We start from the raw sequence: 13,304 nt of genomic DNA, 5'->3' as shown, positions 1-13,304 counted from the left end.
TCATATACATCCAATTTAACATCTTTTACCACCTCTTAGTATCACTTTCATACAAGTCAATTTTGTTCCTCATTTTGGCATTAATCAACCAGGTAAGTCACTTTTTACCATATTGGAGTCATTTTGCACCTTATAAGAGTCACTTTCCACAATATATTTGTATAATTAACATGTTAACATCATATACATCAAATTTAACATCATGATACCAGCTCTTAGTGAAACTTTCATACAAGTCAATTTTGTTCCACATTTTGGCTCTAATCAACCATGTTAGTTACTTTTCATCATATTTGAGTCACTTTGCACCCTATAAGAGTCACTTTCCAATATATTTGTACAATTAACATGCTAACATCATATACATCCAATTTGACATCCTTTCACCACCTCTTAGTGACAGTTTTATAAAAGTCAATTTTGTTCCACATTTTGGCTTTAATCAACCCTTTAAGTCCCTTTTCATCATATTAGAGTCATTTTCACCATATAAAAGTCATTTGCCGCCATATATTGATAAAATTAATAGTTAACATGATGAACATGTAATCTGACATCCTTTAACCACCTCTTGGTACCCTTTACTATGAGTCAATTTTGGGCCACATTTTTGCTCTCATCTATCATGTAAGTGACTTCACATCACATTACAGTCACTTTGCAATCTATAAGAGTCATTTTACACTATATATTTGTACAATTAACATGTTAACATCATATAAATCCTATTTGACATCCTTTTACCACCTCTTAGTGCCACTTTCATACAAGTCAATTATGTTCCACAATTTGGCTCTAATCAACCATGTAAGTCACTTTTCACCATATTAGAGTCACTTTGCACCCTATAAAAATCACTTTCCACCATATATTTGTACAATTAACATGTTAACATCATATATATCCAATTTGACATCATTTTACCACCTCTTAGTGCCACTTTCATACAAGTCAATTTTGTTCCACATTTTGGCTCTAATCAACCATTTAAGTCACTTTTCACCATATTAGAGTCCATTTGCACACTATAAGAGTCCTTTTCCACAATATATTTGTACAATTAACATGTTAACATCATATACATCCAATTTAACATCCTTTTATCGCCTCTTAGTGTCACTTTCATACAAGTCAATTTTGTTCCTCATTTTGGCTCTAATCAATTAGGTAAGTCACTTTTCACCATATTTGGAGGCACTTTGCACCCTATAAGAGTGACTTTCCATAATATAATTGTATAATTAACATGTTCACATCATATACATCAAATTTAACATCCTTTTACCAGCTCTTAGTGACACTTTCATACAAGTAAATTTTTTTCCACATTTTGGCTCTAATCAACCATATAAGTTACTTTTCAACATATTAGAGTCATTTTGCACCCTATAAGAGTCACTCTCCAATATATTTGTACAATTTACATGTTAATATCATATACATACATTTTGACATGCTTTTACCACCTCTTATTGTCACTTTCATACAAGTCAATTTTTTCCCATATTTTGGCTCCAATCAAACATGTAAGTTACTTTTCATCATATTAGAGTCACTTTGTACCCTATAAGAGTCACTTTCCAATATATTTGTAAAATTAATATGTTAACATCATATACATACCTTTTGACATCCTTTTACCACCTCTTAGTGTCACTTTCATACAAGTCAATTTTGTTCCATATTTTGGCTCTAATCAACAATGTAAGTAGCTTTTCACCGTATTAGAGTCACTTTGCACCCTATAAGAGTTACTTTCCACAATATATTTGTATAATTAACATGTTAACATCATATATATCGAATTTAATATCCTTTTACCAGCTCTTAGTGACACTTTCATACAAGTCAATTTTGGTCCATATTTTGGCTATAATCAACCATGTAAGTTACTTTTCATCATATTAGAGTCACTTTGTACCCTATAAGAGTCACTTTCCAATATATTTGTACAATTAACATTTGAACATCATACACATCTAATTTGACATCCTTTTACCACCTCTTAGTGACAGTTTCATACAAGTCAATTTTTTTCCACATTTTGGCTCTAATAAACCCTTTAAGTCACTTTTCACAATATAAGAGTCATTTTCACCCTATAAGAGTCATTTGCCGCCATATATTGATACAATTAATAGTTAACATCATGAACATGCAATATGACATCCTTTAACCACATCTTGGTACCCTTTGCTACGAGTCAATTTTGGGCCACATTTTAGCTCTCATCCATCATGTAAGTGACTTCACATCATATTACAGTCACTTTGCACCCTATAAGAGTCATTTTACACCATATATTTGTACAATTAACATGTTAACATCATATACATCCTATCTGACATCCTTTTACCACCTCTTAGTGCCACTTTCTTACAAGTCAATTATGTTCCACAATTTAGCTATAATCAACCATGTAAGTCACTTTTCACCATATTTGAGTCACTTTGCAACTTATAAAAATCACTTTCCACCATACATTTGTACAATTAACATGTTAACATTATACACATCCAATTTGACATCCTTTTACCACCTCTTAGTGCCACTTTCATACAAGTCAATTTTGTTCCACATTTTGGCTCTAATCAACCATGTAAGTCACTTTTCACCATATTAGAGTCCATTTGCACCCTATAAAAGTCCGTTTCCACAATATATTTATACAATTAACATATTAACATCATATACATCCAATTTAACATCCTTTCACCACCTCTTAGTGTCACTTTCATACAAGTCAATTTTGTTCCACATTTTGGCTCTAATTAACTAGGTAAGTCACTTTTAACCATATTAGAGTCACTTTGCACCCTATAATAGTCAATTTCCACAATATAATTATATAACATCATATACATCAAATTTAACATCTTTTTACCAGTTCTTAGTGACACGTTCATACAAGTCAATTTCTTTCCACATTTTGGCTATAATCAAGCATGTAAGTTACTTTTCATCATATTAGAGTCACTTTGCACCCTATAAGAGTCACTTTCCAATATATTTGTACAATTAACATGTTAACATCATATACATGCATTTTGACATCCTTTTACCACCTCTTAGTGTCACTTTCATACAAATCAGTTTTGTTCCACATTTTGGCTCTAATCAACCATATAAGTCATTTTTCACCATATTAAAGTCACTTTCACCCTATAAAAGTCACTCTAGGTATATTTATATAATTAACATGTTAACATCATATAAATTCAATTTGACATCTTTTTACCACCTCCTCGTTCCACTTTCTTACAAGTCTATTTTGTTTCATATTTTGGCTTTAATCAACTATGTAAGTCACTTTTCACCATAATAGAGTCATTTTGCACCCTATAAGAGTCACTTTCCACCATATATTTGTACAATTAACATGTTAACATCATATACATCCAATTTGACATCCTTTTACCATCTCTTAGTGACAGTTTCATACAAGTCAATTTTGTTCCACATTATGGCTCTAATCAACCCTTTAAGTCATTTTTCACTATAATAGAGTCATTTTCACCCTATAAGAGTCACTTGCCACCATATATTGATACAATTAATAGTTAACATCATGAACATTCAATATGACATCCTTTTACCACCTCTTGGTACCCTTTTCCTACGAGTCCATTTTGGGCCACATTTTGGCTCTCATCTATCATGTAAGTTGTTAGGTCACACACACTGTAGAGGGGGTGAATACAGTGTATAATACAATCAAATCGAACTTTAATATCTTAAGTAACAGAAAACAAACTTTATTGAAACAATAAACTCTGTTACAGTATGGAACTGTTATCTCTCAGTGATGAACAAATATCACGAGAGCTGCTAGGGTTACAATGAATAATCTTCTTGAATATGATAACACTTATAGTGTAAACCCTATGTTTGTGTTTATATACTTCACAGTTACAAGATAATCCCTAATTGATATGGAATATAATTCTGCTTCCTAAAATATATCAATCAGATATCTTTTCTTCCAAGTATTCCATTCTTCACAGATTCCTTCTTCATGCATATCTCTTCTTATGTTTATCTCGATCTTCTTTCCTTTAGTCAGCTACTGTCCTTATCTGAACGTCCTTCAGCACTTAAGTTCTGATATCTAACTTCTGATGATTATCTCCTGATAATATAAGTACTGATATCCTTAAGTCCTGACTTCCAGTATAAGTACTGATTAATGGTTAAGTACTGACTTGTCCTGTTAAGTAAGATCTGAAATTTAAACATAAATCATATTAGCCATGACATTATCAAATATATCTAACAATCTCCCCCAACTTGTAAATTAGCATAATATACAAGTTTAACAGATATTTGATGATGTCAAAAACATTAAGTACAAATGCATGAGAATTAGACTAGATAACTACAACTTGTAGTCCTTAAAGCTTTACCAATATTTAACTTCTGATAACAACTTCAGTCTGTTCAAATATCAGAATTTAAGCAGTTGTAGATCTTTGACTTGGCTTCATTATCTAATCTCTCTGATGTCAGGAGTTGTCCTGAGATAGTTCTTCAACAAACATCTCTCAGCATATCTAAGTTCATCAATCATTCTCCTTTCGGCATCTTTAAGCTCTGCAGTATCTTCACCAATTTGAAAGATTGCAGCTCTGAGATCATTGATCTTTGCTTTTTTTATATCCTGATCCAGTCTGATCAAATAAGCTTTATCAGACTCAAGATTGAATTCCACAGCCCTGTACCCTAGAAAGGTAGTTACAATTTGAGCATAATTGGGCTTCATTTCAACTATATCACCCTTGTGATCTCTGTACTTTGGAACGTATGTGCTGTCAAACTTAACAGAATAAAGCCTTTTCTGTCTCTGAATCTGATCCTTCAAATAGTTTGCAGCAGTCCCTGTCAATCTATCATCCACTTGAAGTAAGAATAGTACATGCTCCAATTCTTCAAAATACTTCAACGAAATGGCATTTTGTCTTATATGATAAACCCTACCATCTGTCATGAAATACAACAAGATGTATTCTTTCAAGTAGGTTTGGTAAACCATTTGTACAGATTCCAGTTGATTCAATCTCTCAGGAGTTGCTCCAATACCTGGTTCACTCAAGGAAGTTGGATCATTGGTAGTGTTCTGTATTCTTCTTTCATCAGCACTTCCCAATCCAGTTTTAACTCTTGCTTCCTTTCCAGTAACTACTCTTGCTTCAAAACCACTTGCAACAGTCTTTAAAGATTGAGTCTGTTTTGCTTTAGTGAATCCTGGTAGGAGTGTCTTTGGTCTAACTTCTGATATCAAGTTAACTTGAACTGCGTCAGAGGTTACTTGCTTCTTCAAAATATCAGAACTTACAGCTGCTTGACTCTGAACAACTTGAGCCATGTCAGAGGTTGTTTTAAGAACTTTTCTTGAAGTCAGAGCAAGATCATCATTTTCATCAGTAATTTCTTCATTCTCAAGAGGCACATAAACCTTGATAGGTTCACCAACCTTTTCTTTACCCTTGGATCTTGGATCTATCTGCGGTTGTGATTTAGCCAATGTTGCTTCAGTATGTGTCCTTTCTTTGATCACAATGCCTTTGAGTTTTGGAAGTGGCTTTTTACCAGAAGCTTCAGATTTAGATGCAACTTTCTCAGATTTAAGTCTGGCTTCTTCTTCCATTAAACTCTCCAAGTCCATTCCTGGATTTTCCTGAAGAAATAACTGTCTTGACATTTCCTCATCAAGATCTATAAGTTCATCAGAACTTATCCTTTTACCAGTAGCAGAACTTATTCTTTTCCCAGTATCAGAACTTGTCATGTGACTAGCTTGTCTTGATGTGAATCCTCTACCTTGACTATGACCTCTACCCATTCCAGAGCTTCCTCAATCATTTTTTTCATCATCCTTACCTTTCAGTGTCTTGTCAGTCTTGCATTTGGACTTAATTACTTTCTCCCCCTTTTTGGCATCAGCAGGTAATAGAAGAGAGACAAGCAATTCCACTGAAGATTGGATGTCATTAAGTTGTGATTGCTGAGAAGCTTGATTTTTCAGAATATCACCAATCTGAGCTTGTTGATGGTCTTGAGTCTTCTCAATATAAGCAATCCTGTCAAAGGTAGGTTGGAAGAACTTTTTCTTATCAATTTTCCAAACTTCTCCTTGCTTAATAAATTCTTCCTGAATCTTGTGTAGCTCTGCACGAGTAGTTGAATGAAGACCTTGTAGATGTTTAGTACTCAATGCAGTGACTCTAAGCTGGGTTTTGAAATCATCAGAATTTAACATTTCATCAGCTTTGGTCAAGTGCTCAGCAAGATGAATATCATTTGGAACACATGAAACTGAGTTCCATTTCTTAGTCCACTCCCGTCCTGCAGGAGTGTCACTCCAAGGTACTGGTGCTTCTCGGGTAACAAACTTCTTAATAAGTTCAGACTTAAGAATAGTTTGTTGAGGAGCATGTCCTGAAGGACCTGCTGCATCAGCATCTGCAGTTGGAGCAGCATCACCAGTATCTCCAGTATTTGTAGCATCAGAACTTAAAAAATCAGTATCTTCTGATAAGACAACAGTGTGTGTAGCAATGGAGGTTTCAACATCCTCTAATTGCTGATCTGGTTCTAAGTTCTGATCAACAGCCATATCCTGATGCTCACCTAAAGTCTGATCATCAGCATCATGATGCAGAGAAGGTGTTATAGACAACTCTGGAGTTTGAACAGCATCAGTAACAGGTGTTGTTGAAGGATTAGTTACTGTTGGAGCTTCTAAGAGAATTACTTCAGGCACAACCAAGGTTTGAACATCAATATCAGCACTTGTGCCTGGATCAACAGGAGACACAGATGGTGTGTTAGCCTTTTCAGAAACAACTTCCTTAGATGGAGTTGATGGAGAAGAAATGATTGTAGCAAATTCCTTGTCTTATGAGATCAGAGATTCCTGATCCCCTTCCTTAGCTGCTTCCTCTTCATCATCTGAAACTGGCCTTTTTTCCCTCTGTTTCTTGTATCTCTTTGTTGATTTGGATTCCTTGGGAGTTTCAGGAACTGTCATTCTTCTAAGCCTTTTGAGAAGCCTAGATCCCCCAATTCCAGAATCCTTCTGAGAAGTCTCTTTCTCAGCTTCACCTACAATAGGTTCTGAAGAAGGAACCTGGTCCTCAGTATCAGATTCATCTCTCAAGGCAATCCTCCTTCTCTTTTGAGGTGTTTGAGGAACAGTCTTTGTCCTCTTTGGCTTGGAGGATGAAGGCTTCACAGTAGGTGCTGAGGATGAGGGTTGAACAATCTATGAAGTGGAGAGATAGGATTTGAGATATTTCCTGAGGGTAGGTTGAGTAGAATGAGTGGTAGGTGCTGAGGATGAGGGTTGAACAGTCTGTGAAGTGGAGAGATAGGATTTGAGATATTTCCTGAGGGTAGGTTGAGTAGAATGAGTGGTAGGTGCTGAGGATGATGGTTTTTGAGTGTTTGTTGTTGGTTGGACATCAGAGTAAACAGATCTATAAGTATCAGGATCAGCATTTACTAGGATCTGTTTTACAGACTGAGGAATCTGTAATGGTCTAACCACTGATTTCTTAGTGTCAGCATTTACCAGGTCATTAAAGTAGCATTTTGCAACTTTAAAAGGCGGGGTTGAGGAACTGACTAATTGAGGTTCATCAGTACAAAAAGTATAAATAAGTTGACAGAATCTAGCAATATAGACAACATTCCTATCCTCTGTCATCCTATCCCCAATAAAACAATTATACCAGTTGCAAAATCAAAATGAGTTTGATTTAGAATAGCATACCCGATGTGCTGACTCAGAATTGGGATAGCATCAAAATTCGAACATTTGTTCCCAAAAGCTTTAGTGATGCAGTCGAAGAAGAAGCACCATTCTCTTCTGATATGAGCCCGTTTCAACTGCCCAAGTTTTGCCAAACTCTTTTCATACCCCAAATTTGCCATTAACTCCTGAAGAGCTGATTCTTCTGGAATTGAAAAGGTACAACCTTCTGGGAGATGTAGAGCCTTGCGTATTGTACCAGGAGTGACTGCATAAGAAGAATCACCCACTTCGAAAACAATACTAGGAGTGCCATGTCTACCACCATCATCAAAGTGCCCAGTCCGCCAAAACGTCAGAACTTGTTGGCTCGAAAAGACTGAAGGCTGGGTTAATGCATACCCAATCTCACTGTGTGCAGGAAGATCTTGCAAAAATTGCAATTCAGATGGAGCTTCAGCATGATCAAGAATTGCTGCATAGTTGTTTGGAACAAACTTAGCTCCATCAATGATTAAATCCTTAGGTGCCATGTGAAAAATTGAGATTTAAAATTGCCTGTTAGGTGTTTGATAAAATGTCTGTATGAAAAACCAACATGAGAAGAAGAGAGAAAGAGAGAGTAAAAGCAAGTAGAGAGAAAAAGTATGAAGGAAATAAAAGATTAAAGAAATCCTCTCTCTGTCGTACTTATACTCTGGAAAAAAATGTTACCGTTGGACACCTGTCAGACATGCAGTAATAACGGATAGTTACTGGGCGCGAGAAAACATTAATCATTACTTGCCCACATGCCTGTTTTCAAGGAAAAACCGTTCCACTTACCCAGATATTCCATTAATCAAGATGAAACAGTTTTAATTTAAAATTGAAACCGTTCCCACTGATTTAATTATTTTTTCACTGCATCATTAATATTCTGAAAATAAATCAAGTGAAAATGACCAAGATAAATCAGATGAGTAAGTGCTGATAAAGAAAAATCAGAACTTAAATTAAAACAGAATTTATATGGTCATCAGAATATGAATAATTATCAAGATTTATCAATGCATTACAAAATAACTTAGAGACAAAATCTTGAAACAAAAACAAATTTCATTAATATATCAAGAGAATACATTCATTAAATTGAAATTACATCAGTACGTATACAAGATTTCCCTAAGCTACTAAACCTAACATCAACAGCCTTAGTCCTAGTTCAAGAAGCAGGGCAAGGCTGATGATGAAGAAAAATAGGTAGAAGAAAATAAATCATTTCTTCTTCCTACTCTCGACAAACAGAATGGCGAGTCGGATGATTCGCTCTTGCTGGCGGAGAGCTTCCAGCCTTTCCTCCTCCAATCGCTCCAGATGGCGATGGTAATCCATATAGAAGAACAGGAGGTGGGTCAGTACCTCCTGTGGGACAGAGTCCCATATCTCCTCAGGAATGGCCGTGACGTGCCATTCATGCTGCCAATCAGCACAGCTTAGCTCCATATTAAATATTTGGTAATTCAAAAACATGTTGTATCTGACCATTGTGTTTTTGAAAGAAAAAGTATGAAGGTAAGTTTGTGAGAAAGAATTTGATGAGAAGGCTGATGTGAAATGGTTGCTTATATAGGCAAGTGAATGCCAGGAGACGCAAAGGAATTTAATGTTGACAGGTAGAATTAATTCTACTTCGTCTCCCCAGACTTGGAAAAAGAATAACATTCATTGGAAAGAGAAAACATGGTTTAATGCGCACAAGTAACAAGTAGAAGTAGACTGTTCAAGTACGAATACCATTAACCCTAACCATAGTGACTATTAATCTTCCACTTCAATATATTCTAGTTTGAACCGAGACTGTTATCAAATTTTATCCACAGATAAGTCAAGTAAAGAATTTAGACTGTAATATCAGAACTTAGACTTATATCAAACTTAATAGTCATCAGAACATAATTTCTTAACTCGAAAAAGGAATGCTTATCTGAGTAAATCCTCATACAAGTTCTGAGTTATACTCTTCAGAACTTAATCTTCAGAATATGCAACCAGAACTTGTCCTCAGAATTAGTGCAAGGTGACACAATGACTGTTTATCTAAAACAACATAGACCACCACAGTAATTTTCATCATTCAGATGGAGTGATTAGTGTGTGCAGCAAGCTAAATAGCAGACAAAGAGTAAAGTCTGATTCACTTCAGTACATCTTAGAAATAAGGCATAACTAAAATTTTGCTAAAGAGCTGTCATTATCCTGAAACCTACTGAGGAATGAGTTAATGCTTGAGTCCACCTCAACTGTTTTGTGCTAATTTTATGCATCTTTTTAAATTCTATTTTACAGTGGCTTCTCAGTGTAAGTGAGTCACGACTGCTTATCAGAATTTATGCTATTATCAGAGTATTTCTCCAGTAATCATAGAGTGTGAAAAGTCACCAAGAAAATATTTTGCTTTTCTAATGCATATTTACTTAATACCAACAATGCACTTGGGTCGTCCCTTCCACATTTTTACTCTAGATCTCAAAGGAGTACCTGATTTTATTCTTTGATCCTTTTGGTTGTTCTTTTGATAAGTGAGGTTTATCAGCACTTAGTACATTCAGCAGTTTTACTAGTATCAGAACTTAACAGATGAGTAGCATTATTCTAATTTGTGACTTAGTAATAAGATAAACAAAGTAAACTCAACTAAGCTCAATTATCAGAATTTGCTTGCGTCATAAAATTTCCATAGAAATAATTACTTCTTACATGGGATCATTTGTTTATTGAAGACTACTAGGTCAGTATCTAGCACAGTTATCCTCATAGGATTGAATATTTACTTAAACATACATATCACGTATCAGAGTTTAGAAACATATATCAGACAACAATCAGTACTTAAACGCATATTTCAATTAATCACAGAATACACAAAGAGATTACATTCTGTAAATACTGATCATAAAGTCTGATGCATCAGAACAAAACTACGCAGATTTAGAAAAAGAACCTGAAACCATTCCAAGTTCATTTACCAGTCTTGTAAAAGTGGCTTCACACAGTGGTTTTGTGAAGATATCTGCTAGTTGTTGATCTGTTGGAACAAAGTGCAATTCCACTGTACCTTCATCCACATGTTCCGTTATGAAGTGATACCTGATGCTGATGTGCTTTGTCATAGAGTGTTGAACTGGATTACCTGTCATAGCAATAGCACTTTGATTATCACAGTAAATAGGGATTTTGAAATATGTTAACCCATAATCCAGTAATTGATTCTTCATCCAAAGAATCTGTGCACAACAGCTTCCTGCAGCAATATACTCTGCTTCTGCAGTTGATGTGGAAATTGACTTTTGTTTCTTGCTGAACCAAGAAACCAATCTGCCTCCAAGGAATTGGCAGCTTCCATTTGTGCTTTTCCTGTCAATTTTGCAACCTGCAAAATCTGCATCTGAGTAACCTATTAGTTTAAAATCTGATTCTCTAGGATACCACAATCCCAGATCAGCTGTTCCTTTAAGATACTTAAAAATTCTTTTCACAGCTGTTAAGTGAGGTTCTCTTGGATTTGCTTAAAATCTTGCACAAAGACAGGTAGCATACATGATATCAGGTCTACTAGCAGTTAGATAGAGTAGAGAGCCAATCATACCTCTGTAATCAGTAATATCTACTGATTTACCAGTATCCTTATCCAGTTTTGTTGCAGTGGCCATGGGAGTGGATGCACTTGAACAATCTTGCATTCCAAATTTCTTCAGCAAGTTTCTGGTGTACTTAGTTTGACAAATAAAAGTGCCTTCTTCATTCTGCTTGACTTGAAGGCCCAGAAAATAGCTAAGTTCCCCCATCATACTCATCTGATATCTTGACTGCATCAGTTTGGCAAACTTCTTGCAAAGACTGTCATTTGTAGACCCAAAAATGATATCATCAACATAAATCTGGACCAGAAGTAAGTCCTTTCCATAGTTGAGGTAGAACAGTGTTTTGTCTATTGTTCCTCTGTTGAATCCACTTTCCAGAAGAAACTGAGCTAAAGTCTCGTACCATGCTCTAGGAGCTTGCTTAAGTCCATAAAGTGCTTTATCAAGCCTATAGACATAATCTGGATGTTTGGAATCTACAAATCCTGGAGGTTGTTCAACATATACTTCTTCCTCCAATTCTCCATTGAGAAAATCACTTTTCACATCCATTTGAAAGACAGTAAACTTTTTGTGAGCAGCATAAGCCAAAAATATCCTTATGGCTTCTAACCTAGCAACTGGTGCAAATGTTTCATCATAATCAATTCCCTCCTGTTGAGAATATCCTTTTGCAACCAGCCTTGCCTTATTCCTTGTAATTATGCCATTACTGTCAGTTTTGTTTCTGAATACCCACTTTGTACCAACAACAGATCTATTCTTTGGTCTTGGCACTAGGGTCCAGACTTTGTTTCTTTCAAATTCATTCAACTCTTCCTGCATTGCTTGCACCCAATCAGCATCTTGAAGAGCTTGTTCCACTTTCTTTGGCTCAGTCTGAGAGAGAAAAGAATTGTAAAGACACTCATTTGAAGTACCTGTTCTAGTTCTGACACCTGCATCAGGATTTCCCATTATCAAATCAGGTGTATATGATTTTGTCCACTTCCTTGCAGATGGAAGGTTTTCTCTAGAACTGGATGCTCCCCCAAGATCCATACTGTCTTCAATTTCATTTTCTGATGCTCCCCCTGAAACTATGCTCTCTGAGTTGGATTCTTCAGAATTTAGATTTTCAGCACTAGCAGAACTTGGCTTATCAGAACTTGACGAATCAGAACTTGAAGAGCCAGATGTATGTTCTGATGTTTCTTGAGATGTGGAAAGATCTTGAGTATGCTCCCCCTGCATAGGTGCATCTTCCTTTGACGTAGTCACCACAGTTTCAATAACATCAGAATTTAATCCATCAGAGTTTACAGTATTAGGACTTAGACTGTCAGGATTTTCAGTATCAGAATTTGAGTCTTCATTTTCAAATCTCAGCTGATCATGGTCATTGAAATCTTCAAGACCAGTAATCTTCTTGTCATCAAAAGAGACATTGATAGATTCCATGACCACTTTTGTTCTCAAATTATAGACTCTGAAGGCTTTTGTGGAAAGTGGATATCCAACAAAGATTCCTTCATCAGCTTTTAGATCAAACTTGGATAGCTGTCCAGGATGAGTCTTGAGAACAAAACACTTGCATCCAAATACATGAAAGTACTTCACATTTGGCTTCTTTTTCTTCACCATCTCATATGGTGTTTTTCCATGCTTGTTAATAAGTGTTGCATTTTGAGTAAAACAAGCAGTCTGCACAGCTTCAGCACAGAAATAGGTTGGAAGCTTTGCTTCTTCAAGCATTGTACGTGCAACTTCAATGAGAGTTCTATTCTTCCTTTCAACAACTCCATTTTGCTGTGGAGTTCCAGGAGCAGAAAATTCCTGCTTTATTCCATAGTTTTTGCAGAACTCTTCCATTATCAAATTCTTGAACTCAGTGCCATTATCACTCCTTAAGATTTTCACAGAATCTTTGACCAATTTATCCAGATGTTTGA

This window comes from Apium graveolens, chromosome 7 (assembly GCF_009905375.1).
Source record: "Apium graveolens cultivar Ventura chromosome 7, ASM990537v1, whole genome shotgun sequence".
Taxonomy (NCBI): domain Eukaryota; kingdom Viridiplantae; phylum Streptophyta; class Magnoliopsida; order Apiales; family Apiaceae; genus Apium; species Apium graveolens.
Note: the sequence above shows the minus strand (reverse complement) of the source record.